The sequence below is a fragment of the Myotis myotis genome, unplaced genomic scaffold (genome assembly GCF_014108235.1).
Source record: "Myotis myotis isolate mMyoMyo1 unplaced genomic scaffold, mMyoMyo1.p scaffold_m19_p_3, whole genome shotgun sequence".
NCBI lineage: Eukaryota > Metazoa > Chordata > Mammalia > Chiroptera > Vespertilionidae > Myotis > Myotis myotis.
This window is the reverse complement of record NW_023416335.1, coordinates 194,801,041-194,828,983: the sequence shown is the minus strand read 5'-3', so window position 1 is coordinate 194,828,983 and position 27,943 is coordinate 194,801,041. Positions and strand designations below refer to the sequence as shown.

At 43.8% G+C, this 27,943-nt stretch overlaps 1 long non-coding RNA gene and 1 other non-coding gene across 2 annotated transcripts; both read right to left on the bottom strand.

The window, feature by feature from the left end:
• Window positions 1–1,225: 1,225 nt before the first annotated feature.
• Window positions 1,226–27,879, bottom strand: LOC118649437. Its single transcript, XR_004965657.1, has 6 exons — window positions 27,646–27,879; window positions 24,122–24,267; window positions 19,314–19,393; window positions 18,898–18,939; window positions 17,203–17,343; window positions 1,226–1,273 (listed from the first exon to the last, which is right to left on the bottom strand). It is a non-coding gene; the product is annotated as an uncharacterized LOC118649437 (long non-coding RNA).
• TRNAD-GUC lies at window positions 27,591–27,662 on the bottom strand. Its single transcript has one exon. It is a non-coding gene; the product is annotated as a tRNA-Asp (tRNA).
• Window positions 27,880–27,943: the final 64 nt, after the last annotated feature.

Here is a 27,943-nt window from a genome sequence, read left to right as displayed (position 1 = left end):
GTTCTGCGGCACAGCTCTCTACTTAAGGCGAGGGTGGCTCAGTGGGTTGAGCTTGATCCCATTCCACTCCATCCGATCACCCTGTTTCTACTTGGAAGGTACAATGCTGTTTCCCACCTGGTATAAATCATAGGGACTACTTTTGCCACCCGGAGGGTATCAGCAAACAAAGCCAGGCCCAGAGCCATCTGTTACACACTTGAGGCTTGCGATATTGGAAGCTGCACAATCGTTTGGGAGACTGAGTAGTGGCAGGGACAAGGCCGATGGAATGCCCCAGAGGAGACCATCTACTTGTTATCCGAACTTCCAACCTGTCTGTCCTTTGTAATCCTATCGATAAGAATTTCAGAGATCTCTTCATAGGATTGCCAGACTTAGCAAATAAAGAGAGAGCATGTCCCTTACATTTCAAATAAACAATGAACACATTTTAATATAATTATGTCCCAAATAATGCATCAGATATACATATGCTTAAAAAGTACTTTTCCCTTATCTGAAATTCAAATTAAATGAGGCACCCTGCATTTCCTCTGACCCGGGTGCAAGGTGCCTCTAGAAGCTTCAACAGAAGGCAGAAGTGAAAGGAAACCAACCCTCCCTGAATGCTGGCTCCTCTATTTGGTAGTTAGCCTTTCAACCCTTCAAGGGCTGGTTGTCCGACTGAGCAGTGTTTGCTTATGGGATGGACAATTTAAGGCAGAGAACCTGAATGGCAAGTTGTCGCCAAAGAGACTCTTCACACAAAAAAAGAAATGTGCCCTGCAATAAAAATGAAACCTTCAGGGAGCCTGAGCTCCATGGCAAGTGGGTGCCTCAGTGATGAGCCTGCCCAGCCCTTTTGCACCATCGGAACACGTCTGCCAGATGTGCAGCTGGGCGCATTCTCTGTGGTTCCACTGCCCCCTCGGTCCCTGAACTGTAGGTGTGAGGAGGGCAAGCCCCACTGGCTCCCTGGCTGGCTCCCCTTTCCTCCATGTACACCATTTACCCAGATCTATTTACCTGAGAATCTGGGCCAATATTTCATGATTTGATTGAGGTGAAATTCACATAACATAAAGTCAACCACTTTGAAGTGTACGATTCAGTAGCATTTAGTACATTCACAATACTGCGCAACCGCTACCTCAATTCAGTTCCAAAACGCTTTCTTTCATTACCCCCGAAGAGAACCTCCGTACCCACTAAACGGTCAGTCAGTCCCCAGCAACTTACTTTTGTCTCTTCAAAAATGGAGGGCTTCTGACACTATGCTGTACACCTGGAACTAATACAAAATAATATTGAATGTCAACTGTAATTGAAAACTAAAAGAAAAAATGGAGCCCCTGGACAAGACTGGTGTACAAGCCTGATTGCACAGTTTTAATTGAGTTTCAAAAGAAAGGTTTCACAATTACAGGGCCCTAGAAAGACAGGTGTGGAAATGAAATGAGTCTTTGGTCGACAGAACAGGTTGCATGTTAGGGCAGGGCTTACCAGGGAGAACTGGCCGAAGCTGCCAGGCTGTGAAACAATGGGGAAGGAGGTCGCCGGGCATGAAGGAGTGTCTTGTGAAATTACTGGGGAGGAAGGTAAGGAAAGGCACACCAAAAAGGTGCCCAATTGGGCTTGAGTTTCCGGGTTCCGGGTTCCAAGGGAGCAAAAGAATCACTGTGGGGAGGGGCTGGGCTTCCCCTGGGCCACTGAGAGCTTTGAGGTTTCCTGACTTATAGAAGGAGTTAGTTCCTCCTCAGAGGAGCCCTTGCCTCTCTCCTCTCCACGGGACCAACCTCCTTATTGTGCGTAAAATCTGGTGCAACCGCATTTTTGGAGACAACTGCTTCCTCCATGCAGTGAACTGTGGCACTTTGATTATCCAGCTGCTTCCAGCCTCATTAATTCTTTTTGCAGCTCACCACAAAGCCAGGAGCTTCCCCACTTTAAACACAGTCACAAGGGTTGTCCCTTTTGTTCCAGATCGAGGGGTCAGGTGTTGAGCGAGTACTGCCTTTTTATAAAGAATGAACCAAGACAAAGATAAAGAATGAACCAAGAGGAAGGTCTTCCTGAGACAGTGTGAGCTGCCAAGGTGGCACAGAGTTTTAAATCTACTTACCAGACATGTATGGAGTGTGTGCGTGTGTGTGTGTGTGTGTGTGCGCACGCTCAAGACACTGAAGATGCAAATGATAGCCTCTGACCTTTAGGTATTGCATTCCATATATGAGGCCCCGGTCTAAGTGCCTTGCTTATATTAAACTCCCTGAAGTACAACAGTCCTGTGATTATTTAGGTGAAAATGAGCTTGCCTCAGGTTGGAGGTTGTCCCCAGTGAGGTGTATCCTGTGTCCAGGCCTGACCTGCCACCTGCCACTCCAACCATCAAGCAGAGTTCCGCCTTTCCCTTCCACTCGCTCATGTGCACGGGATGCAGAGCAGCTGTGGTGACAACAGCAGAGAAGCTGTGGTGACAACAGCAGAGAAGTGGGGGAACACAATGTGTCTGTCCCTCCATGCACACAGCCTGACCCACAAATGCCTTTACCCTCCAGACATCTCTCCATTGCTCCCATGGTCCAGGGAGTTGAAACAGCCGACCACTCTGTCCAGCCTATGGACACTTCACTCAGGAATCAGAGAAGTAAACCTATTCAAATGGGTGCTCTGAATAAACATGTGTGCTTTGGGCATTAGACAAAAATGTTTAAAGGTGAAGAACCCTAGTACAAGTTACAAGGCTGATGTTTCCATGAATAGAACTGGGACATCTCCTTGGCCTCACCTGGAAGGTCACCATTCATCCTGGGTTTGCGGGCACAAAGGATCCTGCCAACGCAATGATACTCTTTTCTAACAAAGGTCATTTGTGAAATGTCTAACTTAATATAATTTTATTTTATAGCCTTATATGATTTCTTCCATCTTAACAAATTCATAAATTAGGAAAAAGTCTGTATTATGTCCTGCAATGAGGATCAGAAAATATAGTCCCTGTGTTTTCCTTCCATATTGTATTTAAATAGTGATCTCTTGCCCTGCCTGCGTGGCTCAGTGGTTCAGCATCGACCTATGAACCAGGAAGTCAGGATTTGATTCCCGGTCAGGGCACATGCCCAGGTTTTGGGCCCGATTCTCAGTGTCGGGTGTGCAAGAGGCAGCTGATCAAAGGTTTTCTCTCATCATTGATGTTTCTATCTCTTTCTCCCTCTCCCTTCCTCTCTTAAATCAATAAAAGTACATTTTTAAAAAATAAATAAATAGTGATCTCTTTAAACTACAGTCCATCTGAAACTATGTCTCACTATTAAATTATTCTTGAATGCCACATATGCTCACCTTTTTTCCTATCTTGGGTTAGATTGTTGATGGTGTGTGTGTGTGTGTGAGACTGAAGTCTTTCAAAGGAGGGTTAAAGAGTCATGTGCAAATTAGCTTCTCTCCAACTGAGGGCACTTAGAATCACAGTGCTCAGAAGAAGTGGCATAATGAAGGGGTTGCCTGTTGTGATATTGCTTCCTGGGAAGCTTCAGGAAGGGTGAGGGGACTAATTGGCTGGTCTGGCAAACAATTCAAGGGGAGCCCAAAAGAAGGAGCCAGATGCCAGCAGGAAGTGAATGGAAATTCACCTTTACACTGGCCCCTCAGTGTAGGTGCACAGATGGTGAAAAGCAGAACCCTCCTAGGGAGAGCAAGGCCCGTTTTTATGTCATCTGTCACGAAGGGAACTAAGAGGATTTATCGTTGCCCCCAGGGAACAGCCTTGCTCTCATTTTAAGATCATCTAAAGCAGTGGTTCTCAACCTTCCTAATGCCGCGACCCTTTAATACAGTTCCTCATGTTGTGGTGACCCCCAATTTCATTGTTACAAATTGAACATAATTAAAGCATAGTGATTAATCACAAAAACAATATGTAATTACATACGTGTTTTCTGATGGTCTTAGGCGACCCCTGTGAAAGGGTCGGTCGACCTCCAAAGGGGTCGTGACCCATAGGTTGAGAACCGCTGATGTAAAGAGTTTGTCCACATTGAAAACCTGTTAGTATGAGCCAAGTGGCTTCAGGGAGTGTCTGGGCATTGTAATTAGGAAAGGGCTATGAGTGAGGCTTTAGTGGCAGCAAAGTAGATGGAAATAATTGGCTTATCATACTAAACATGGGCCCCCTCTAATCTGGACTGACCAGATTAGAGGTTATACTCTCAGGAACACTAGGGAGCACCATTGACATGTGAATGGCATTCCCTAGACCCCTGCAGATCACAGGCTACACAATTCCAGCTGTCCTAGGACTTACTTCTTGGAAGCTGAGCCTCCCATTCAACTTCATTCCACCTGCCAAAGGGGCTAGCTTCTAGTTTCTAAGCAGAAAGCATTACAGGGACCTGTAGCTGCTGCCCCACACCCTCATTTCCACAAGTGATGGACAGTATACATTTCCCTAACATACTAATTTCAGGTATAGAAACCCCACAGATTCAGATGAACTTGGTGGAAGGAAGTAGGAAGCAGGAGGGAAGGCAATATAAATTAGTAGGAAGAAAAAGTTTAACAACAACAAAAAAATGTCTGAGCATACTTATAATAACATGTAATATCTTTATGCTTGCGTACATAAAGGAAATCCGAATAGGGCTATAATTTTAAAAACACACACCTCTAAATGGCTAAAACGAAATGGAAAATTTACTAGGTTGTTTTGCTTTAAAAGAAGCCCTGAAGTAGGGAGGAAGCAAAGTTAGCTACTTCAGTGGTTCAACAATGTCAAGAAAGACTCAGGTGTTTTACAACCACCCCACGCCATTCTCGCTCAGTAGGTCAGTTTGACCCTCTGGCTTCCTCATCTCATGGTTACACGGTGGCAGCCGTGGTTCCAGACATTCCACACAAACCTCACAACATCCTTTGGACAAATGGTCCTTTCCTATGTGTGTGCATTTTATCTGAGAGGAAAATCTCAGCCAGAAACACTCCATATTAGAGTACAAATTAAGCTGCTGAACAAAAGACTTGAAAATACAGCGGCTCAAACAAGAAATGTTTGTTTTCCTCTCCTTTTACCAGTCCCAGTGTAAATCTTTCTCTCTCTCTCTCTCTCTCTCTCTCTCTCTCTTTTTTTTAAAATATTTTGTATTGATTTTTTACAGAGAGGGATAGAGAGTTAGAAACATCCATGGGAGAGAAACATGGGTCAGCTGCCTCCTGCACACCCCCTACTGGGGATGTGCCCGCAACCAAGGTACATGCCCTTGACCGGAATCGAACCTGGGACTCTTCAGTCCACAGGCCAACACTCTAGCCACTGAACCAAACTGGTCAGGGCTAAATCTTTCTCTCTTGTTTCTCTGCCATCTCCTGGAGTCCTGCTCTTGCTTCAACTTGGATCACCAATACCATCTCCCTTTCTACAGAAAGAGGAAAAGAGGGAAAGTAAAGAACAGCGATCTCTTTATTAGACTCATTTCTTTTTACATCTCATTGGCCAAAACTTAGTCACATTGCCACACCTTGCAGCAAGTGAGGCTGGGAAGTGTAGTCTATAGTTGGGCATGTGCCTAGCCAACAGTGGAGGAATACTACTATACAGAAAAGATGGGGGAAATGAGTAAGCAGAAGTAATTAACAATTTCTGCCACAATCCCCTAGTAGATTCCTGCTCTTGTCTCATTGGCCAGAATTACTTCACATGACCAGGCCTGGACCACTCACTGCATGAGAAATGGGACCAGCGTGATTGGCTTAGACCAGGGTTTCTCATACCCAGCATCACTGATATTTTGGACTGATAATTTTTGTTGGGGGTAGGGGGGTAGTCCTGTGCATTGTAGAATGTCTAGCAGGATCTCTGAGCTCTACCCACTAGATGTCAGTAGCATCACCCTCTTCCTTGTTGTGACTGCCAAACTACGTTAAGTTGGGATTCCCTGGTTTAGATCAACCAAGATTTTACCCTGGAGCAGGAACAGGATGCTTGTTCCTTGAGTCATATTTGAAAAACAGGAGTGATGGAGGCAATAGCCTCACAGCGTCTTCTATGAGCAATCATGGAATAGATGTCAAACAACATGTTACCAAATGGAGGTCCTATCAAAGCATCTTTAATTAAATAATCTGTTTATCTATTCAACATGCATGTCTTTAGAGTATACCTGATACCAAAGTGTTCCAAGTATCCCAGGCTCTGGAAATACAGTAACAAAGCAAAGTGCAATATCCCTGTCTTTATAGACCTTGCATTTTAGCACATGGCTAACAGTTAAGAGTCAGCTGTGGAGGTGGTATAGGGTAGTAGTGAAGCACAAGATCAGAATTAAACACTCCTGGACCCAAATTTTGGTTCTGCCACTTATTAGGTATATGACCCTGGACAAGTGACTTTTAACCCTCTGAGTTTTTTTTCTTACTATTAAATGAAGATAATAATACTATCCATTTCTTAGGGTGTTTTTTTTCCTGAAGATTAAATGATATATACTCCTTAGCTCAGCAATTGTCTTTAAAAGTGTTAGCAGTGTTGTAGCAAAAGAGCACTGGACTGGGAGTCAGTAGATTTTCATTCAACAAATATTTGCTGAGCATATATTCTGTGCCAAGCTCAGTTCTAGATACTGGACATTCTGGACAGTCAGATAACCAAGACATACACCTGTTCTTAAAGAGTCCTCCAAGTTCAATATCTAGTGGGGTGGCACTGGGGTGGGGTAGGAGTGAGAAAGTGAATGTAACCTGGGTAGAGGTCTTGGTTTAAACCTAGAGTTTTCTTGTCATCATTTGAATTAGCCTTACTCATAATAGGTGCCCAATAAAACACTTGTTGAATGAAATGTCTCTCTACAGTAAGAACAAAAATTATGACCCATAAAAGTTTTTGTAAAGTACAAAATCCTATATAAATGTCAATGAAGTCAGGATCATTGATAATCAGTTGTCACAATAATTGAATTATATACAAATTAAAAATATCAAAGCTTTTTCAAATGCTCCAAAGTTATTTGACTTCTTAAATACACTGACATCTTGCTTACATTATTTTCCTAATAAAGCCTTTCCCCCATGGACTGGAAAAATACACTTTAAACCAACTCATATCCAAATCATGGTAACTATGGGTAGGATCCAAATGAATGTGATTTCACTATGTAATTTATCTGGGTTTAATTTTTTTTTTTAATTTTAAAAAATTGATTGATTGATTTTAGAGAGGAAGGAAAAGAGAGAGAAAAACATCTTATATGTGCCCTGACTGGGGATTGAACTCACAACCAACTGAATTACCTGGCCAGGGTAAGGTTTTTAAAATTTTTTTAAAATTATCATGTTAAATTCATTGACTTCATCTATAAAATAGATTCAAATGTGCTTAGAACTCCTTTTGGCTGAAGGAATGGAAACAGAGTAATAACAAATGACAATCTAACTAATTCTCAAAATTATTGGTGACAAAATTGAGTTTGTTCTTCTAATTTGCTTGTAATTATTTGATTCTGACTTTTATTATTTTTCCTAGTGAATCAAGCTGTTTTCACTTACATTACGTCTAAACCATCAAACGTAGCTGTGCTTAATATAAATCAGGAGGCAGTGGAAGAGTTTGGGAGAGAACAGAGGCCAAACGAATGTCATGCGCAGGGAAGGCTGCAGAGACTCCTATCACATGCCTCGTTTCTCCAAAATGTTTAATTTAAATCTGGAAAAGCAAAAAGGTAAAGTGTTTGTTGAATGCCTGAGGGCAGAGAAGGCAAAGGCAAAGGTAGGCTTTACAGAGAACTAAATTTGGCAGGAAATTGCAAAATGAGATTTGGCCTGAAAATACAAGTTTATTTACCAAGAAGGAAACTATGAAAAGATCAAAGTACCCATTTCCCCTCCCCCCGCCTTGCACACTCTCCCAACTGATTCTGGGTATGACTTGCGAGATTAGGGTAGCCACTCCTATATTAAAACCAAAGGGACTTTTCAGTTTCCCCTTTGCTACTTTGCCTGAAATATGGGTCACTGCCCCGCCACGTGTGGTGGCGCTCAGCTTATAGCTGTGGCCCATTAGATGGGCTTCAACACCCACGGGTGACTGCATTGCTTTTCATACCCTATGATCCATTTATATCTGTTTTTCCATTAACGATGTCTGTTGAAATAAGCATAAGTCATAATCACTGAAAGCATTTTTACATATCCAAAAAGAAGCAAAAGCTAGACCAAGAGTTAAAGGCACACAAACACCTAGATCTAAGGGAGTTTCTTCCTCGTTGAGTCCATGCTAATATGATCTGGTTTGACCTCAGAAGTTGAGGAAAGAATTCATCATGAATCTTAGGGCCACAAGTTTTTTTATAAGGAATCCTTCACCATCGGAGCTTATTATACATAAGACAGCTTCAGGGGACCTGCCTCACCCACAGTCCATTCTTCATGGCCACAGCTGCTGTTGGGCGGCCTCTTCCTGACTCCAGCTCACATTGGGCCCAGTAACACCATTCTTTTCTCCCGTGCCCCTCAGACCTCAGGAAGATACCAGCTTCCTGCCGCTGTTAACTTCTTGGTGCTTCCTCATCCCTTAACCCTTACCCACACCTCCGTGAAACACAGTCTCTCTATTAAACTTTTTGTCACTTAAGCCTATACATGAGCCACTTGTTTCCTGCAGGGACTTGACAACCACATTGCCTGTAGTATTTCCTATTGTTACTCTAACAAATTATCACAGAGTTAGTGGCTTAAAAAAAACACACAAAGCCACAAATTAATTTTCTCACAGTTCGGGAGGTCAGAAGTCCAAAATGGGTCTGACTTGCCCTAGCTGGTGTGGCTCAGTAGTTAGAGCACCGGCCTGTGGAGTGAAGGGTATTGGGTTCGATTCCAGTCAAGGGCACGTAACTCAGTTCTAGATTCAAAACCCGCCCCTGGTCAGGGTGTCTGTGGGAGGCAACCAATCGATGTGTCTCATATCAATGTTTCTCTCTGTGTCTCTCCCCTCCCTTCCACTCTCTCTGAAAATCAATGGATGAGGATTAACAAAAATGTTTAAAAAACCCAAAAATACAAAAAACAAACCAAAAACAAAATGGGTTTGACTTGACTAAAATCAAGATGTCAGCAGGGTTCCATTCCTCTTGCGGCTCTAGGAGAGAATGCATTTCCTTGCCTTTTCTGGGTTCTAGATACTACCACATTCCTTGGCTCCTGGCCCCTTCCTTTGCCTTCAAAGCCAGTGGCATAGCATCTTCAAATCTCTGTCTTCCCCTTTCTCTCTCTGACCTCTGCTTCCCTCATCATCCTGCCTTCTCTGACTCTCACTCTCCTGCCTCCCTGTAAGGCACCCAAGTAATCTAAGACAATCACCCCATCTCAAGGTCCTAATGCACAAGTCTCTTTTGTCATGTAAAGTAATCTATTCCCAGTTCTATGAGGCTAGAGATTAAAAATAAAAGTGATGTTTGGACAGAATTGTGTACCTCAACCCCCAAAATTCATATGTTGATACCTTAACCCCAATATGACTGCATTTGAAGATAAGGTCTTTAGGGAGTTAGTTAAGGTTACATGAGGTCATGGGGTGGGGAGGCACTAATCTAATGCCTGGTGACTTTATAAGAAGAGGACAAGATACCAAGTTCTCTCTCTCCCTATGCATGCACAGAGAACACAGTGAGAACACAGCCATCTACAAGCCAAGAGAGAGGCTGCACTGGAATCCAATCCTGCAGACACCTTGATTTTGAACTTCTAGCCTTTAGAACTCTGAGAAAATAGATGTCTGTTGTTTAAGCCACCCAGCCTGCTGTTTTTGGTAGCCTGAGCAGACTAATACAGTAGGAAAATAGAAATGGTTCATTACAGGACAGAGAAGGCAGAAATTAGAGCAAAAGGAGGGGCAGGAGAGAGAAGAGGTTCAGTTCTTTTCTTCATACTGTGCCTCTGGGACTTCAAAAGAGAGTTTCAATGGATCTCTGCTAGTCTGGTATTTTAGTTCAGTCCTCATAAATGAGGCACTACTGCCACCTGGTGGCCACATACTTAACCCACAAACCCACTGAGTGCTTTCACATGCAAGGAAGGATACTACTGTAAGCTAATACTAGTGAATAATTGCTTACTGCCTACTATGTGCCCAGCTTTACCCTATGTGCTTTACACAGAAAAATGAGTTAAGCTTCATCACAATCCTCTGGGTATTATTATCTCTTTTTACAGAGGAGGAGACGGAGATACCAAGAAAGTAACTTTCCCAAGAGCCTATAGTAGCTAATAAGAGCGAGAGTCAGATCTTGAACCAGGGAGCCTGGATCCTCGACTCTTCACAGATGCTTTGCCTGCCCTTACACTTTCTTCCAAGTAAGCAGTAAGTAACCAGTTTAAAGGAATTGTGTAAAATACTAATAATTTGAAATGGCAGCATACAATGTGATGAATGAGAGTGTTTTGGAGCCGACTGAGCCTAGAGCAGGGACACTGTTGGGGAGCCTAATGAACTTGGTGCAAGATGTGATCAAGGGACTCAACCAGGTTGAAGAGTGAAAGGGAAGGGAATTAACAAGGCAGTGATAGAAGTGGGGTCACCAGCACTTAGCTTGGGTGCCATCCCATTCTGGGTGCTGGTGTCTGCGGGTTATTCTGGATTCTGCTTCTGATTTATCACCTTTCTCTTCAGCTAAAAGAGGCCACCTTCACCTGACTCATTGTGCAACCACTGGATTCAGACACTGGCCCAGACTGGAAGGATTTTTAAAATGAGGAAAAGACAGAGCACACAAGGGGAGAGAGAAAAAAAACTGTAGAGCTGTGCTATTCAATATGGCAGCCACTAGTCACTGTTTAAATTTTAATTTCAATTAATTGAATGAAATTAAAAATTTAGTTCCTCAGTTTTACTAGGCACATCTCAAGTGCTCAGGAGCCACCTGTAGCTGATGCTACCATATGGACTGCATAAAGGTAGAACATTTCCATTATCACGGAAAGTTCCATTGGACAGTAGCCTATAGATCTCTTATCCTGGACAAAGGGGTCTTCCCCAAGATTGATCAGGGCACAGGTCAGCCAGAGACCATCTTACAGGTCAGTGACAGAGAGCAGAAGTGAAATAATCCCAGAGCAAACAGATGGCGCCCTTCCTTCCTACTGGCCTGTCCCCAGGGCAGGATCAGATGTTAAGTCACAATAGGATTGGCTCCTTTTTGAATGAGGTGATGAAAACAAAAGGGCGCCTTGTTCCTCCCTCCCACTGGGTCCTGGAGCTGGTTGTAAAGTGCTATCACTTACACCTTCCAAGGGTCTCCTTCCTGGTGTCTACGTGGCTGGTGGTTAGAGAAGGCAAGAACCACTTCACCTACCAATCTCCATTTTGCTCAGGACCTTTGCTCATAACTGATGCTCCATTTAATTATCCAGCCCTGGACAGTGTGGCTCAGCTGGTTGGAGCATCGACTGGTACACCTAAAGGTGGTAGGTTTGATTCCGGGTCAGTGTGCATACCCAGGCTGTGGGTTTGATCCTCAGTTGGAGTGTGTATGGGAGGCAACTGATCAATGTTTCTTTTTCACATCAATGTTTTTGGTTTTTTTCTCTCTCTCTATCCTCCCCCTTCCTCTCTCTAAAAATCAATAAAAATTTTAAAATTGTCCAGAAGCTGCCTGCCAGTGCAAACTGTTGTGTGCGGGGGTCAGTTTGTGCTCCTGGCCCTATCTCTATGGAGACCTGAAGGTGTTTAATAAAAGTTCTTTTTTGTGTGACAATTGTGCTCACTTGCTCATATGTGAGCCTCTGATTCTTTAACATTAATTTTTCCACTTGTGATAAACCGGAGATGGGTTAGACAAGCAGTAACCAGCTAGTACAATTAAGTTTTAATTTAGTGCTGGCCACTAAAGAGAAGCCTACAGAAACCCACAGACACAAACACACAGAATGGGGTGCACCCACGCTAAATACTGTTGACCCCACTCATATCACTGCCTTGCTAATTCTGTGTCTCTGTCCCTTCCCTTTCAATCTCACATTTCAAACTGGTTGAGTCCCTTGGTTACATCTTACACTAGTTCATTAGCCCCCCTAAAAGTGCCTGCTCTAGGCTCAGTCCCCTCCAAACCACTTTTCAGCTAAGTTCAATCAACAAGTATTTATTGAGCATCTACTGCCCTCAAATAATGACGGACGAGTACGGAGACACAGTGGCATAAAGAAATAGATATAACCATGTAGACATGGAGTGGAATGTATCTGTTGGTTAATATTCTTTCAGTTGCAAATAATAGAAAACTCCAACTGGTGTAAGCTGAAAAGGGGAGTTTGTTAGTCATGAAGTTGAAGAGTCTCTTCTAAATTTAGGGGGGCGTGATCCAGAAGCTCAAACAATTGACATCAGCAGTGACATTCCCTACCTCTCATTGCTTTCTGGCTTTCTTCATTTTGGCTTCATTCTCAGGTACCACATGAAGGTAAGAAGGCTGCTGGCAGCTTCAAGCTTCCAATGGAAATGTGTATGTTTCTCTCCAGAAGTTCCTGTCATGTTCCAGGATTCACTGATTAGACAGACCTGGATCACAGGATTGTCTCTGAACTGGGCTCCTTGGTGCTCTGATTGGCCAGACTTGGGCTACATGAGGTGTATCCCATGAAAAGAGAAACTAGAAGCTAAGTAGACAAAAGACAGCAAATGCCTCAATAGTATGAGCAAGACATGTTGAGAACATGGAGAAACGGGTACCCAATTCTGTATGCAAGTCATGGAAGGTTCCATAGAGGAGGGTAAGCCTGAGTTGACTCTTGAAAAAAGAGCAGGAGTTTGCAGGGCAGATGGGGAAGGGGTAAGACAGAAGAGAATGAACTATATATCCATACTTTTTGTACCAGGCAAAAGCTTGATGAAAAGCCAGGCTCTGGGGCCATACTGCCTGATATTGATCCCAATTCTGAAACTGACTAGCTGTATAATCTTGGCTGGTTACTTAACTTTAGGTGACTTAGCAACTTAACTAACTTGGTTATACTAGCATCATGGCTCAGTGATGCTAGTGTAAACCAAGGTAGAGTTCGTGCCTCAGTTTTCCCATCTGCAAAATGGGAAAAGCAATAGAACCTACATCATAGGGTTGTTATCTGGATTAATTGAAAGGTGTTAATATGTCTGGAGCACTTAAAATAGGGCCTAAACCAAGAAAGTGCTAAAAAAAATCCTATATAATAAAAGCCTAATATGCAAATTGACTGAACGGCAGAACGACTGGCCAAACAACTGGTCGCTATGACACACACTGACCACCAGGGGGCAGATGCTCAATGCAGGAGCTGCCCCCTGCCCACAGGCCCCAGGCCAGCCAAGGCAGGTGCCAGTGCCCCCCGCCTCCAATCACCTTGCCAGTCGCCCCACAGATCGGCCCTGATCTCTGGCCAGGCCTAGGGACCCTGCAAATTTTGTGCACCGGGCCTCTAGTTATTAAAGAAAGTAAAATGTCTTTATTGATCAATGTTTGCTTTAACCTAGTTTAAAATAATGGCTTACAGCCCAGACAGTGTGGCTTAGTGGTTGAGCATCGACCTATGAACCAGGAGGTCACAGTCTGATTCCCTATCAGGGCATGTGCCCAGGTTGCAGGCTCGATCCCCAATGTGGGGTGTGCAGGAGGCAGCCAATCAATGATTCTCTCTCATCATTGATGTTTCTCTCTCTCTCCCTCTCCCTTCCTCTCTAAAATCAATAAATATACATCTTTTTTTAAAAAGGCTGACAATTGGAGAAAACTAAGATGGCGGCATAGATAAACACCGGGAAATTGCTGCCTCCCACAACAACTTCAAAAAAACAACATAAAGACAAAACGGACATCATCCAGAACTACAGGAAGGCTGGCTGAGTGGAAATTCTACAACTAGAAGGAAAGAAAAGCACACTGAGAGCCAGAGGAGCTGCGGAAGTAAAGTGCAGAGGTACGGAGGCTCGTGCGCACAATAAGGGGCTGGCACCTGAGGACGTGGCTGTCTTTTTTAATCGGGAGGGAGTCACAAGCTCCCGACTGCTCTGAACTCCAGTTCCGGGAAGTCTCTGGGGACCCAGGACTCATACGGGGAGAAACTGGACTGTCTGGCAGCAGGCAAAACTCGGAACTCCAGGGCGGCTTTCCCTCAGAGGTGCTTGCAGCAATTACCGGAACACTGAGACGCGCAGCCCCTTAGGGCAGGGCTGCCGATCAGCCATAGCTGCTTGCTCCGCCCTTTGATTCCCTGAGACCCCGCCCCACCCAGGCTGCGGCAGAGGCTTTTGCATATGAATGCCCCGGCCCTTTGCAACCTGAAAATTACCTAACTGCAGCTGGGCCAGACAGACCCAGAACTTCCAAGAGAAGGCCCAAGGCCCCACAGCGGCTTGCATTGCTTCACAGCTGGGCCTCATCAGGGCACCTCCAAACTCTGAAAAAGGAAGGGGAATCTGCAGTTCTCTTCGTAGATCCTGCTGTGTAACCTCAGGCAGAGGCTAAATTAGCACCTCCTTAAATCCAAGAGCCAGTGTACCCAGTGGTCAGAGGGGGACCATCCAGATTACAAGTCCTCAGATCCATAAGGGACACACTCAGGGGGCAGACTCACTGAGCACCAAAACCCCACTGAAGCAAGTCTTGCCCCAGAAGGGTGTCTTCAGCACAGAAGTTCTCCCACTGCAGACACAGCTGACTCTCACTGCCAACTGGCCTGGAGGTCAATTCCTCCCAGTGATCCTACAACAATCAAGGCATAACTACAATAAGACTGTGCACAAAGCCCACAAGGGGGTGCACCAAGAGTGTCCACCTCAGGTAACTGGAGAGGCTGAGCCACTGGGCCCTACAGGACACCTAGCACACAAAACCACTCTACCAACACAGGGAAGCATAAAAAATGCGAAGACAAAGAAACAGGTCACAAATGACAGAAATGGAGGAAAGCAAACGACTGGATATAGAGTTCAAGGCCACGTTTATAAGGTTTTTCAAGAATTTTATGGAAACCGCCGATAAATTTAGTGAGACCCTTGATAAATCTAGTGAGATTCTCGAGGATATGAAAAAGGACCAACTAGAAATTAAGCATACACTGACTGAAATAAAGAATAATATACAGAGATCCAACAGCAGACAAGAGGATCCCAAGAATCAAGTCAAAGATTTGAAATACAAAGAAACAAAAAAGACCCAACCGAAAAAGAAAAAAGAAAAAAGATTCCAAAAATATGAAGATAGTGTAAGGAGCCTCTGGGACAACTTCAAGCATACCAACATCAGAATTATAGGGGTACCAGAAGAAGAGAGGGCAAGATATTGAAAACCTATTTGAAGAAATAATGACAGAAAACTTCCCCTACCTGGTCAAAGAAATAGACTTACAAGTCCAGGAAGCGCAGAGAACCCCAAACAAAAGGAATCCAAAGAGGACCACACCAAGACACATCATAATTAAAATGCCAAGAGCAAAAGACAAAGAGAGAATCTTAAAAGCAGCAAGAGAAAGAAAATCAGTTACCTACAAGGGAGTACCCATACGACTGTCAGCTGATTTCTCAACAGAAACCATGCAGGCCAGAAGAGACTGGCAAGAAATATTCAAAGTGATGAATAGCATGAACCTGCAACCAAGATTACTTTATCCAGCAAAGCTATCATTCAGAATAGAAGGTCAGATAAAGAGCTTCACAGATAAGAAAACGCTAAAGGAGTTCATCACCACCAAACCAGCATTATATGAAATGCTGAAAGGTATTCTTTAAGAAGAGGAAGAAGAAAAAGGAACTCTTACCATTTGTCACAGCATGGATGGAGCTGGAGAGCGGATAAATACCACATGATCTCACTCATTTGTGGGATATAATGAACAACATAAACTGATGAACAAGGACTGATCCAGAGACCGAGAGGCATTGATTGGACTGTCGGGCCTTGGAGGGAAAGTAGGGGAGGGTGGGGGTAAGGGGGAAAGATCAACCAAAGGACTTATATGCAAGCATATAGTCCTAACCAATGGACACGGACAATGGGGGGGTGAGGGCATGAGCGGGGGGGGAGGGGGGGGTAGAAGGTAACGTGGGGATAAGGACACATATGTAATATCTTAATCAATAAAAAATATATTAAAATATATATATATATATAAAATAAAAATAAAAAGGCTGACAATTAATTCGTGCAATGTAGTACTAATTTGACTTTCATTTATTATTATTATTTTTTGTTAATCTTCACCTGAGGATATTTTTCCATTGAATTTTTACAGAGAGTGGAAGAGAGAGGGAGAGACAGAGAGAAATATCAATGTGAGAGAAACACATCGATTGATTGCCTCCTGCCCGTGCCCTGACCAGGGCCCATGCCAGGGAGGAGCTTGCAACTGAGGTACATGCCCTTGACCGAAATCAAACCCGGGACCCTTTGGTCCATGGGCTGATGCTCTATCCACTGAGCCAAACCAGGTAGGGTGCTAATTTGATTTTTTTAAATCACAACAAAAGGACAACAAAACTTTACCTTTCACATGATCATTTATAGAGGTGGCATTATATGTAGTATGGAACCCCCTTCCTTCTTATATATAAATTGCCCTCTAGCCAGTCACACTGTCATAAGCTGTTATCCTACAGTTGCACATTTTATGGGAAATGTAGCTTCTCTTTCCGGCTTTTGTTTCCTAAGGCCTAATCTTACAGGCTCACTTTTGCAAAATGTTGCTTAATTTAGCCCGCTCAGCCAACAACCTAACCCAAACAACCACAAAAGAAAGGTATTTGATAGAATGTATACTCTGCCTTGTGTTCATTTTGTAAAGGTTGGGCTCTGAAATTGGGTCAGTGGTCTTGTTATTCATAGTCTGCGAGTTACATTTTGTTAATTAATTAATTAGTTAATGTGTATACATTTGGGGGCTTTGGACAGATGTTCTCATTATATTTCATTCTTTGGAAACTCTCCAATCTCCACCCTTAAGAAACAATGATTTTCGAAATGATCTAAGCAAAAGGAAATATATATTATTCGCAATGTTTTGTGCAGGAGGGGAAAGAAAGGAAGTTATAAAAAAAGAAAAAAGACCTGTGGGGAGGTCAGGGTAAGGGCATTGCCCCAAAAGGATGTGCTCTGAGGCCACACGGCCTGGGTCTGACCAACAGCTCTGCCTCTTCCAAACTGAGTGACTTGAGCTAATTATTCGGAGCCTTGGTGTCCTCCTCTACATAATGGGGATGACAATGATGCCTACCTCATGGAGTAACTAGTTCCCAAGAAGGCCCCCAGTGATCCCCACTTCCTGGTAGTCACAGATTGGTATCCTCCTTCCTCCTGTCTCAGGGCTGGTGTGTCAGGCATGGTGGTGTGTCATGTTCACGGCTCAGCGATGCTACTGTAAAGATGGAAAGAGAGCTTTCAGTGGCTGCTAGTTCCTCCACTTCTAGGGAACAGGGGACCTCATCGAGTCCTGCCCTGATGACCAGGCCCGGGTGAAGACAGCCCCTATGCACACAAACACCTTGTATAAAACGTGATGGGGTCATTTTTTGGAAATACATCTGAGGATTCAAGGAGTGTAAATTATTTTTTCCAAATTTGCCTTTGGTATCTGACTTTGCTCTTAGCCATCAACTTCATTGGAAGTACTTTCCTCTTCAGTTATCCATCCAAACCTGGCACTTTCATTTAGGAGGGGTTTCCAGAGAGGGATGGACGCGTGCACACAGCAATCACTGGGGTGTGGGCAGAAAACACTGATGTGCAGTGATTGTGTCCTATAAAGTCATTGTGAACACTGAATGAGCAAATCCGGAACTACTGCTCCCAGGAAAAATATGGTAGGGGCCCGAAAACCTCAGTATTTCATCAACCAGCCAATGCATAACCTTGTTTTATGTGTGTTTCTGTCTACAGGCACATTATTCAGCATATTGTTGACTTATTAAAGTTAAAGACACAGACAACAGCACTGTGACTCATGCCTGAACGAAACTTATCCAACACACATAATTTCTCCACAAGGCGCACCACAGCCTTCTTGTGCTTAGGAACACCAGACAGCACGTCAGCATTTGTTTGAAGGACATTTTAAACAGCAAAATCACCAACAAAAAAGCACAAAAATGTGAAAGACAAAGATACTATATAGACCACAAAAAAGACACATCCTATATAATAAAGAGATAATATGCAAATTGACCATCACACCCTTGCACAAGATGGCCACCCACATGTGGTCAAAGATGGCTGCCCACAAGGGGGGCAATTGTGGGTGATCAGGCCAGCAGGGAGGGCAGTTGGGGGTGACGGGGCCAGTAGGAAAGGGCAGGTGGGGGCATTGGGCCAGCAGGGGAGCAGTTAGGCATCGATCAGGCTGGCAGGGGAGTGGCTGGGAACCAGCAGTCCTGGATTGTGAGAGGGATGTCCCAAATTGGAGAGGGTGAAGGCTGGGCTGAAGGACATCCCCATCCTGTGCACGAATTTTAAGCACCGGGCATCTAGTTTACATTATAAGAAGCAGAAACAAGAGAACTGAGCAGCTGGGACTATGAGCCTCAGGCAAGTCAAATTTTTCACAGCTCTGCCTATGTCCACAAGTGACCACCAAGAGCTGTGAGTATTGATTTGGGGGTAACAAGTAAGTTTTTAGCAAGAAGGAAAAGTCTCAAGTATGAAATCTGCAAGTAATGAGGGTTGACTGTGTGTGTGTGTGTGTGTGTGTGTGTATAAAGTTACTATTAAGAAAAATTAAGGACCAAAGAGGAGGAATATACATTGGGAAACTTTGTCTGGAGAATGGGTCAGGGAACAGAGGTGAGAGCAGTGAGTGGGGAGGGCCTCCCAGTGTGTCCGTGAGAGAGGAAGTAGAGGCTGGCTGAAGAAGGGGCTACACAGGGAGCCCAAAGGAAGCAGCTTGGAGGAAGGCAGAAGCCAGGTGAGTGGGTACCTGGAAGTGTGTGACTCCGCTTGAGAAATGCTGAGATACCAACTGCAGAAGAAGGGAAGAGAGAATCAACTCTATGAATCTCTTATACGAGTTTGTTCACCTCCAAACCCCAAGTAAGAGGCCTTTTATAAGAAATGACAAAATAGTAGATAGTTCCTCAAACATGGATTTGTAGATGAGAACTACATTTAGAAGGAAAGCCTTTTAGTGTGGTCTTTGCTGAAAACATATTTTACAGGCAAGTAGCAATAATGTGCTCTGCTGGCCAAACCAGAAAAATTGGACTCAAAGCCAATCAACACGAGACAGCAATATTGCTGTTGAGAATGAAATCCTGCGGACACTTGTCAAATCCCACTCATGCTTTAGACAATCAGAACAAAAGGTGGAAGTACCTGCTCTGGCAAAATACTTACCAGGAAAAATATGAGTAGAGCTGGAATCTCTGAGTCAGAATAAAACAACCTGTATGGCTGAATCTTGCAATCAGGCACACCTAGAAAAGAAAAAGAAGTTACTAAAAGGAAGATTAAGTATGATCTAGACCAGCATTTGTGAAAAAATGTTTTCTGGTAACATGAAAACAGCTCCCCTCCTTGCCTGATTCACCTTTCCCCAACTCAAGCTGGGGGGTTGCTGGGTTTATGTCCGTGACTACAGAACCTGGGTTGCTGCAATCCAAGAATTTTGGCTTGGTGCAACAGTCCCAAAACAATGGGTTTGACATGGCTTAAGCTGTCCAAACTTCAAAGCAGCACGTGTTCTACAATGTGTTCCAGAACGCCCATAGCAGCGCCATTCGCAATAACCCAGAACTAAAAGTTACCCCCATGTCTACCCATAATAGACTGGATAAGTAAAGTGTGGTATATCCACACATCTGACACTAGTCAGCAATGAGACTGTACAACCTGGAACTGCACATAATAATATGGAGGAATCTCACAAACAGTGAGCCAAAGAAGTCAGGCATGAGAGTGCCTACTGTATGCTTCCATTTGTGGAAAGAATATATAAATGGCAAAATAGATAGAATATGTTATTGGAAGTCAGGATGTGGTTACCCCTGGGGAATGAGATATCTAGAGACTGGGAGGGTTTTGAGGAGGCCCTACTGGGGTGGTGGTAATGCTCTGTATCTAATCTGGGTGCTGGTTGTGTTACTGGTCCAAAGTCTGTGTGCCCAAAGCGTCAAAACTCAAAACATTGGAGTCTGGAGTAAGGGATGGTTCATAGATCGAGAAGGTGCCAACCAAGAAGATGGGAGGTGTAGTAAGCTCCTCAAATCCATCTTCCAAAGGTATAGAGTTCAGGTTTCTTTTAAGGCAAGTTAAGGGGAAGTGGGAAGAGCAGATTTTGGGAAACTGGAGCTCAAGCAGAATTCCTCTGATGATTAGCATGTCTATATGCCAAACAAGGCAGGAATTACTAGCCTCAAGGCCGTGGGAACAACAGGCTTGAACAAGATGGAGTCAGAGACAGAGCATTGCGCTCCGTTACAATTGCACTGGGTTTAATGTTTACAGTTCAGCGAGTTATACCCTTCTGATACGTGCATTTCATATTCTAGATAGAATTCTTCAATAAAAATATTTTGAGCTTGACCAGTGTGGCTCAGTGGTTGAGCATCAGCCCATGAACAAGGAGGTCACGGTTCAATTCAGGTCAGGGCACATGCCCAGGTTACAGGCTCAATCCCCAGTAGGGGGTGTGCAGGAGGCAGCTGATCGATGATTCTCTCTCATCATTGATGTCTCTCTCTCTCTCTCCCTCTCCCTTCCTCTCTGAAATCAATAATAACAGACCTAACATATTTTAAAATGTTTTGAAATTGTTTACCATTATCAAGAAGGCGGTAGGGCATTCTCTGTCACAAGCAAACATGTTGTCTGGTGACACTGGAGGACAAGGAAGGGCTTTGGAGGTAGCTTTCTCTTCGCCCCAAAGTCAACACAGAGTAAAGCACTGAATAAAAGGATGCCTGGAACCTCAAATAAAATCTCATTCATTCATTTACACATTTGTTCATTCGAACAACATGCTCCGAGAGGGACAACAAACCTACCGTCTGGGAATTAAGAACACTCCTCCTGGTAGGGGAGACTGACCAGGAAGCTGACCTTTACGCAGTGTGGTAGGTGCTGTGTTGGGGACGACATTGGGGCGTTAAGGGAGAAGTGATCTGAGGGTCTAGAGCTGTGGACTCTGGCAGAGGTTGCCTGACATGTTTGATTAACTCTTGCCCTGCATCGCCTCCAACCCCTTAAGTATCCTTTGAGCACACAGATCACCTGGGGATCTGTGTTCCGGTCCAGTTTCGGGGTGGGCATGAGATCTGCATTTCTGATGAGGCTTTTAGGAGACACTGAAGCGGCTGGTCTCTTAACCACACTCTGCGGCTAAGAGAGAAGGCCACGTGACCAGCAGTGATTTCTTGGGCTGGATCCTACCCAGCACAGCTTGACAATCGATCTTGTTCAGGCTAGTCCCTCCCAAGGGTATAAACAGAGAAACGGAAGACAGACCTGTGTGGAAGGAGATGCAGGGCCTGGCGAGGCTCTCCACCAGACCCTGCCTGCTGTCAACCATGTGGGAGCGAGAGAGACAGGAAGTGGAAGGAGTGGGGGCAGGCGGGGCGGGAGGTCACTGATGCTATTTTACAACCTTGGAAGAACTCTGACTTGTGCTCCTTGCATTTCTGGCCTGCCCAGCTGCCCAAACCTTTTCTTGACATGAAGAATAGACTAAAGATGTAAATATAAACATACAATTCTTACACAAGCAAAAACAGACTTAAGAGAAAAATGCAGAAATAGGTCAGGGTTGCCTCAGCCATTTTTGTGAGCTACCTGAAAAAGAAGGTGGCCGGAATCATTTCTCGCTCATTGGGAGGAAGACATGAACGGCGTCTTAGACACCCTGTTCCATTAGGGAAAGAGGTTCTATAGACTCTAGCCCAGAGTGCAGGGAAGGGAGGCAGAGTTGTCAGGGGGAGGAGAGCCCTGCTAAGGAGCCAAGTGTGGGGAGGAGGTGGGGGTAAGTAGAGGCTTCCAACCTAAGGAAGACCAGCAGGAGGCAGACAAGTTGCACTTCCTTGGACAAGTTTCATCCAGCATGGCCTGTGGAGGCGAGACTGCAGGGCTAGAAGGATCTCCTGCTAGAGAGCTCCATGGGGAGTCCCAGGAGGCTGTTTCTGTTTTTACTTGCAGATTTGTGTTCTAGTGACCTTTATTTTTAAAAATATTGATCAATCAAATTTTTTGAATAGGTAATATATAGTCACATACATCAAGATTCCAAAGGCTGTAACAGGTTACTCAGTTGAAACATCTATTCACACTTCTGTTTCTTAGCCACCCTACGTTTGTTACCAGAAAGGGGGCCTGGCCCTGGGTGGGTCTGCCTAGGGCCGGCCAGTGGTGTGTGGGTTCTTGACTTCGTACAGGAAAGATGTCCCAACAGGAGTCCAGGTGAATTTTAGAGGATGTTAATTAAAGCTGGGGACAGTGAAACAAGGAAGGGCTGGGGAAATGAGCCTAGGCTGGTCTGCTTTGGCTCACTGCGAAGGCAGAGAAAAGGGGGCCTTGGGGACAGGTCCAGGGGTTAACCAGGCGAACGACCGCTGCCCATTGCTGCCTTGGTTGCAAGACTCATGGGGTCCCTTAGAGTTTAGGAAATGCTTGCCTGTCGGACAGGTGCAAGCATGCTCCTGGGAGGGAGGACAGGTGCTGGGACCTTCATTTTGAGGTGTTTTAAAGGCTGGGAGTTTAGGGGAGGTCCTAGGGGAGGATCTCAATAGAATATTCATCAGTTTTATGCTGATGTGCCAAAATGAGATTTATCCCCTTAACTTCATCTGTCCCTGGGTGTGGCTGGCAAATGGCATTAGTTGGATTTCTGCTCTCTGTCTCCCTAAGTAGGGTGATTTAAGCTGTTTACTCTCCGGTTGGGAAGGAGAAGTGCAAACTTTTTACTCTTAGGTGTCCTTGGTTTAGGGAAGATAGGATTTACTAGATGGTTGCAAACTGCTTGGCATCTACAGTTATTAGATGGCTGCAAACTGCTTGTTTAACTGTCTGCCTCAGTTTCCCTATCCCACTTGTCAGCCTTACTAGCTTGTCTCACTTTTCCTCCCAAAGGTAAACCATGCCAGGATTTTCTTGAGAATCCAGAAATACTTTACATAGATATGAGCAAATTTCATATATAGTCTCCTCCTCCTTTTACACAATAGAAAGTCATCCATAATCTTATTCTGTCAAACACTCTGCCCCTACTGCTCCTTATCTTTTCAGACGTGCACCCTGATTTTCATCATCTTCTGGCCCCCCCGGAGCTCCGATATGTTGACTCCACCTCTTCACAATTTATCTTCTTGCCCAGGTTGTACAGGTTCTTGGCTAAACCACCCCCAGGCCATCACATCTTTCAATAAAAATGGAGAATATCTACTGAAGATATTGGTGAGACCTTGAAGGATTTTAGGGAGAATAGAGGTCTGATTAAACTAGAAAGAATGCTCTAGCAGAAAACACAAGATACAGAGAAGTAAATAACATTTACTTAGCTGGTAAATAACATTTTTTCAAACTTATATAATAGTCCACAATAAAGTGGTGCCAAATCACTAGACAAGGGTAAGTACCTGGGTCCAAACTGACAGAACCATCCAACTGAGACCAGGTGTCTTAGTAAAGACTGAGTTCTCTGTGAATGAGAAACCCCACAATAACACTGTCTTAAAGCGGAAGTTTATTTCTGTCTCAAGGAAAAGAAACCCAGGGTAGGCAGTCCACAGGGGAGTTGCATGATCACCAGAGCCCGGGCTACTTCCAGCTCACAGATCCTATGTTGCTGCTCCACTGCCCTCAGCACATGGTTCCAACCTCATGACACAGCATGGCAGTTAGAGCTCTAGCCATTACCTCTGCATTCCAGATAACAGAAGAGAGGAAAGGTTAATAAAAAGTCCTGCTTGGCTCAGTGGTTGTGCATCGACCTATGAACCAGGAGGTCACGGGTCAATTCAGGTCAGGGCACATGCCCAGGTTGCAGGCTTGTTCCCCAGAAGGGAGTGTGCAGGAGGCAGCTGATCAATGATTCTCTTATCATTGATGTTTCTATCTTTCTCACCCTCTCCCTTCCTCTCTGAAATCAATCAATATATGTAAAAAGTCCCTGTTAAGGACCCTTCCTACAAGTCATAATTAACAATTCCTCTTACCTTGGCCAGAACTGCAAAAAGGCTGGGAAATGTAGTCTTCTGGGAGGCCATGTGTCCTGCTAAACATGGAGAGTTTTACTACTAAGGATAAAGAAATACAGATGTTGTGGAACAGCTAATGGTCTTTGCCACACCAGATATATAACCTGGAGAGGAAAGAAGACGACAGATTATTAAGGAGTATGTGAAGCATTGGATTAATTTATAGGGTTCTGTACCCCCAAAATTATTCTTTCCCAAACACATCTCTGTTTCTGGTGTCATGCCTGGATTCCTGTGACTATGTCTACCTGGAAAGCTGCCCACCTCACATTTCCATGTTCAATTCATAGCCCCTACCATTTTTTCCTATTAAAATCCCGCTCATTCTTCAAGCCCCATTTCAAATGCTATATTGTTATTCTTGACATTCCCTAACTCTAGGGCCTAGAGCAGTGATTGGCAAACTCATTAGTCAATAGAGCGAAATATCAACAGTACAACGATTGAAATTTCTTTTGAGAGCCAAATTTTTTAAACCTAAACTATATAGGTAGGTACATTGTTATTAACTTAATTAGGGTACTCCTAAGGCTTAGGAAAAACCACACTCAAGGGGGCAAAGAGTCACATGTGGCTCGTGAGCCACAGTTTGCCGACCATGGGCCTAGAGGATAGACCTTGTCTCTCTAAAACTTCATTTATAGTTCTCCTTGGGCCTTGGCCTTCATCTTAACATCATGCTATCTTAGGTCTTTGTATAGCTGTGTGCTAGGGAGTAAATTATCCAACAGGTAGGACAGAGCCTTCCCCAACTCTATGCTAGGTAGCTGCAGTGTCCTAGAATGCCCTTAGTATCTGAAAATTGCATTGACTACTTAAAGAAAGGAAAGGTCTGTGTGAAGTAAGGGGAAAATGAAAAGTCTGTGTATCCTTTTAAGGAAAGTGTTAATGCACCAACGGCAACTTCCTGAATTTCCTAAATGTTAATGTATTTCAAAAACATGATCATTGCTAATGTTGTAAACGCTCCTTCGAGGCCTAATTCAGTGCGATCTGCTCCTCATTTCCCATGTTTGGTTGCTTCTCATTTCCCAGATCTTCCTAAAAACTCTTGCTAATGAACAAGAAAAAATAAGTATGAAAATGATCAAAATAAACAAAATAAAAGCCAACCAAAATAATACTACTAGCTAACAAGTGACAAATGCTGACTCTATGCCAAGTTTAGTGCTAAGCACTTCCCCTACATTATCTCATTTAATCGTTTCAACAACCCCATGAGGCAGAGGTATTGCATTTATCTTGACGGGACTGAGGCCCAGAAGGATTAAGTAACTTTTCCAGCTGAGCAGTAGAGCTGGAATACTTCCTGTTCATATAGCCCTCTGAATGTATGTACTATTTCCTTTCATAAAACTTTATATAAGTCATCTTTTGATGCTTGATAAAGTCTCCTTTCATATATACACCCTGATATCATGCTCATTTTATAGAAGCAATGGGAAGCTTTGTTTTTTAAAACTATTCTCAATCCACCATTGCATATGAATAACACTCCTGTTGTTTGTGAACTGCTAATTTTGTGCACTATATTTGGGAGTCAGTGGTATCAATTCTATTGCATCATATTTGTCACCCTATATTTGGTAACACCCAGAACACTTTTAGGCCTCAAAAAATGTTTACAACGGTCAATCATGTCATGATTTTAGGCCCTATGAAATGGAGGTGTATACAGATGTAAGGTATTGGATTTCACAGTTTGAAATGTTTTTGTTTTATTTTCTTTTGTCTAAACATTTAGGTATAAGAGTATCCTCCTTATACTCCTTATACCCAAATGTACAGCATCTTTTTCTGGTGCTAGAGCCAAATTTGATTATTAGACCACTTTGTACAGAATGGAGCTATCAGCACTCTCCAATGCTCAATTCCTCAACTATTCCCACACTTTATAAATCTTTCCTTTTCTCTAGAAACCCTTTAATTTCTACATTCAAACATGTTGTTTCCTCTCCCTAAAAAAAATTAAAAAAACACTTTCTCAACATTCCCCTCTATTCCTCTTTTATTTTTCCTTCCCACATTGGCCAAGCATCTTAGCAGAGCAGCCTATGTTCTATTTCCCCTCTTCTCTTTTATTGCTCAACCCACTGCTTGCCCGCATACACCTTCAACCAAACCATGAAAGTCAACCAAATCGCCATTCTCCCCATCTCCAACCCTTTGATAAATCCAAATGAGACTCTTTACCCTTTATTTCAATGGCTCTCTGGGCTGTATATGATGACATTGTTGGTTGGCCCTCCCTAGTTTATTTCATGACTTCCTCTTATTCTAGTCCCCACTCCTTTAAAAAATTTTCAGCTTTATCGAGGTATACTTGACAAATAAAATTGAAGGTGATTTGATTGTGAAAGTATTCCCCCAAACTTCCAGCCCTGTTTTATTAAATGCTGGTGTTCTCCCAGCTTCCAACCTCTTTTCACCACTCTTTACACACTCCCTGGACTGAACTTACCCCTGGTCATGATTCAGCTACCACATTATGTGATGTTTTCATGTCTACTCCAAACATCCCCAGAGCTGTGGACTCATAGGCACACCAGGTGGCTCATAAACATCTCCACTTTGATCCCCTTATATTCTCAAACTTCATATTAAACTTAGATCTTTCCTACCTAAATTTGTCCTCCTCGTATAGACTCTCTCATTAATGATCACCCAGCCATTGGCGCCAAAAACCTAAGAATCACTTTAGGCTCCTCCTCAATCTGAGAATCCATTTATCTAAGTATATCTTCCAAGCCTTCCTTCCTCTCTATCCTTACTACCTTCCTATGTCAGGCCCCCAGCATGTTCTCCCTGGACTATTTTAACAGTTTCTTAACGCTCCTGCCTTTGGTTTTTACATCCACTGTCTGAATACTACCAGTGTTCTCTTGATAACATAAATCTGACCATGTCATTCCTCTGCTTAAAATTCTTCAAGGGGCCCCCATTCATACATTCAGGATTAAAGGCCCAGCTGCTGAAAGTCCTTTGAGACCCCTACTCTTCGAGTTTTCCAGTTTCAACTCTGAGGTCCCATCCTAAAGGCAAGCCATTCCTCAATCCGTCCTCACCTTTTCTGGAGCTGAGCTACATGTCCCAGCTCTGCATTCCCCTTGTGGCCAGCGCACACTCATATGACAGGACTCTCTCATTACAGCATCTTGAAATAATCTTCCTAAACTTTTAGGCTGGGAATCAACATTTTGTTTTAGATCTCTGGGGCTTGGAAATGTACATAATAAATACTAACACACACACACACACACACACACACACACAAAGAACTGACAGAAATGAGCTCACTTTTTTGGCAAACCAGCAACAAAACAGATCTTAATGGGTTATGTCTTACACACTGGCTTGTACAACGTTTGTACAAATATTTTCATTTTCAAGCATACGTAAGTGGGCGAAAAAAAAGGCACTTTTGCATCTCCCCGTCGGGGAATCGAACCCCGGTCTCCCGCGTGACAGGCGGGGATACTCACCACTATACTAACGAGGAACTGCACATGGCTCGTACCCTTCTGGTATGCTACTTATTCTGGTTCACCCCCGCCCGACTCGCACCATTCACAGCAGTCAATAATAAATTTTACTTTTTTTTTTTTTTTTTGGTCATTACAGCTTCCACCGAACTTAAACGGAACTAAAAAGAAAGCTGCACTTCTTTCCATCTGCTCCCGCTCTCCCACCTCCTTCTCTTCTTCCCCGACCCAGGCGCAATCTGGAACTTCCTCCGCTCCGCTAAACACACACTCCCAGCGTGCAAAGCGCCCGCCTTGT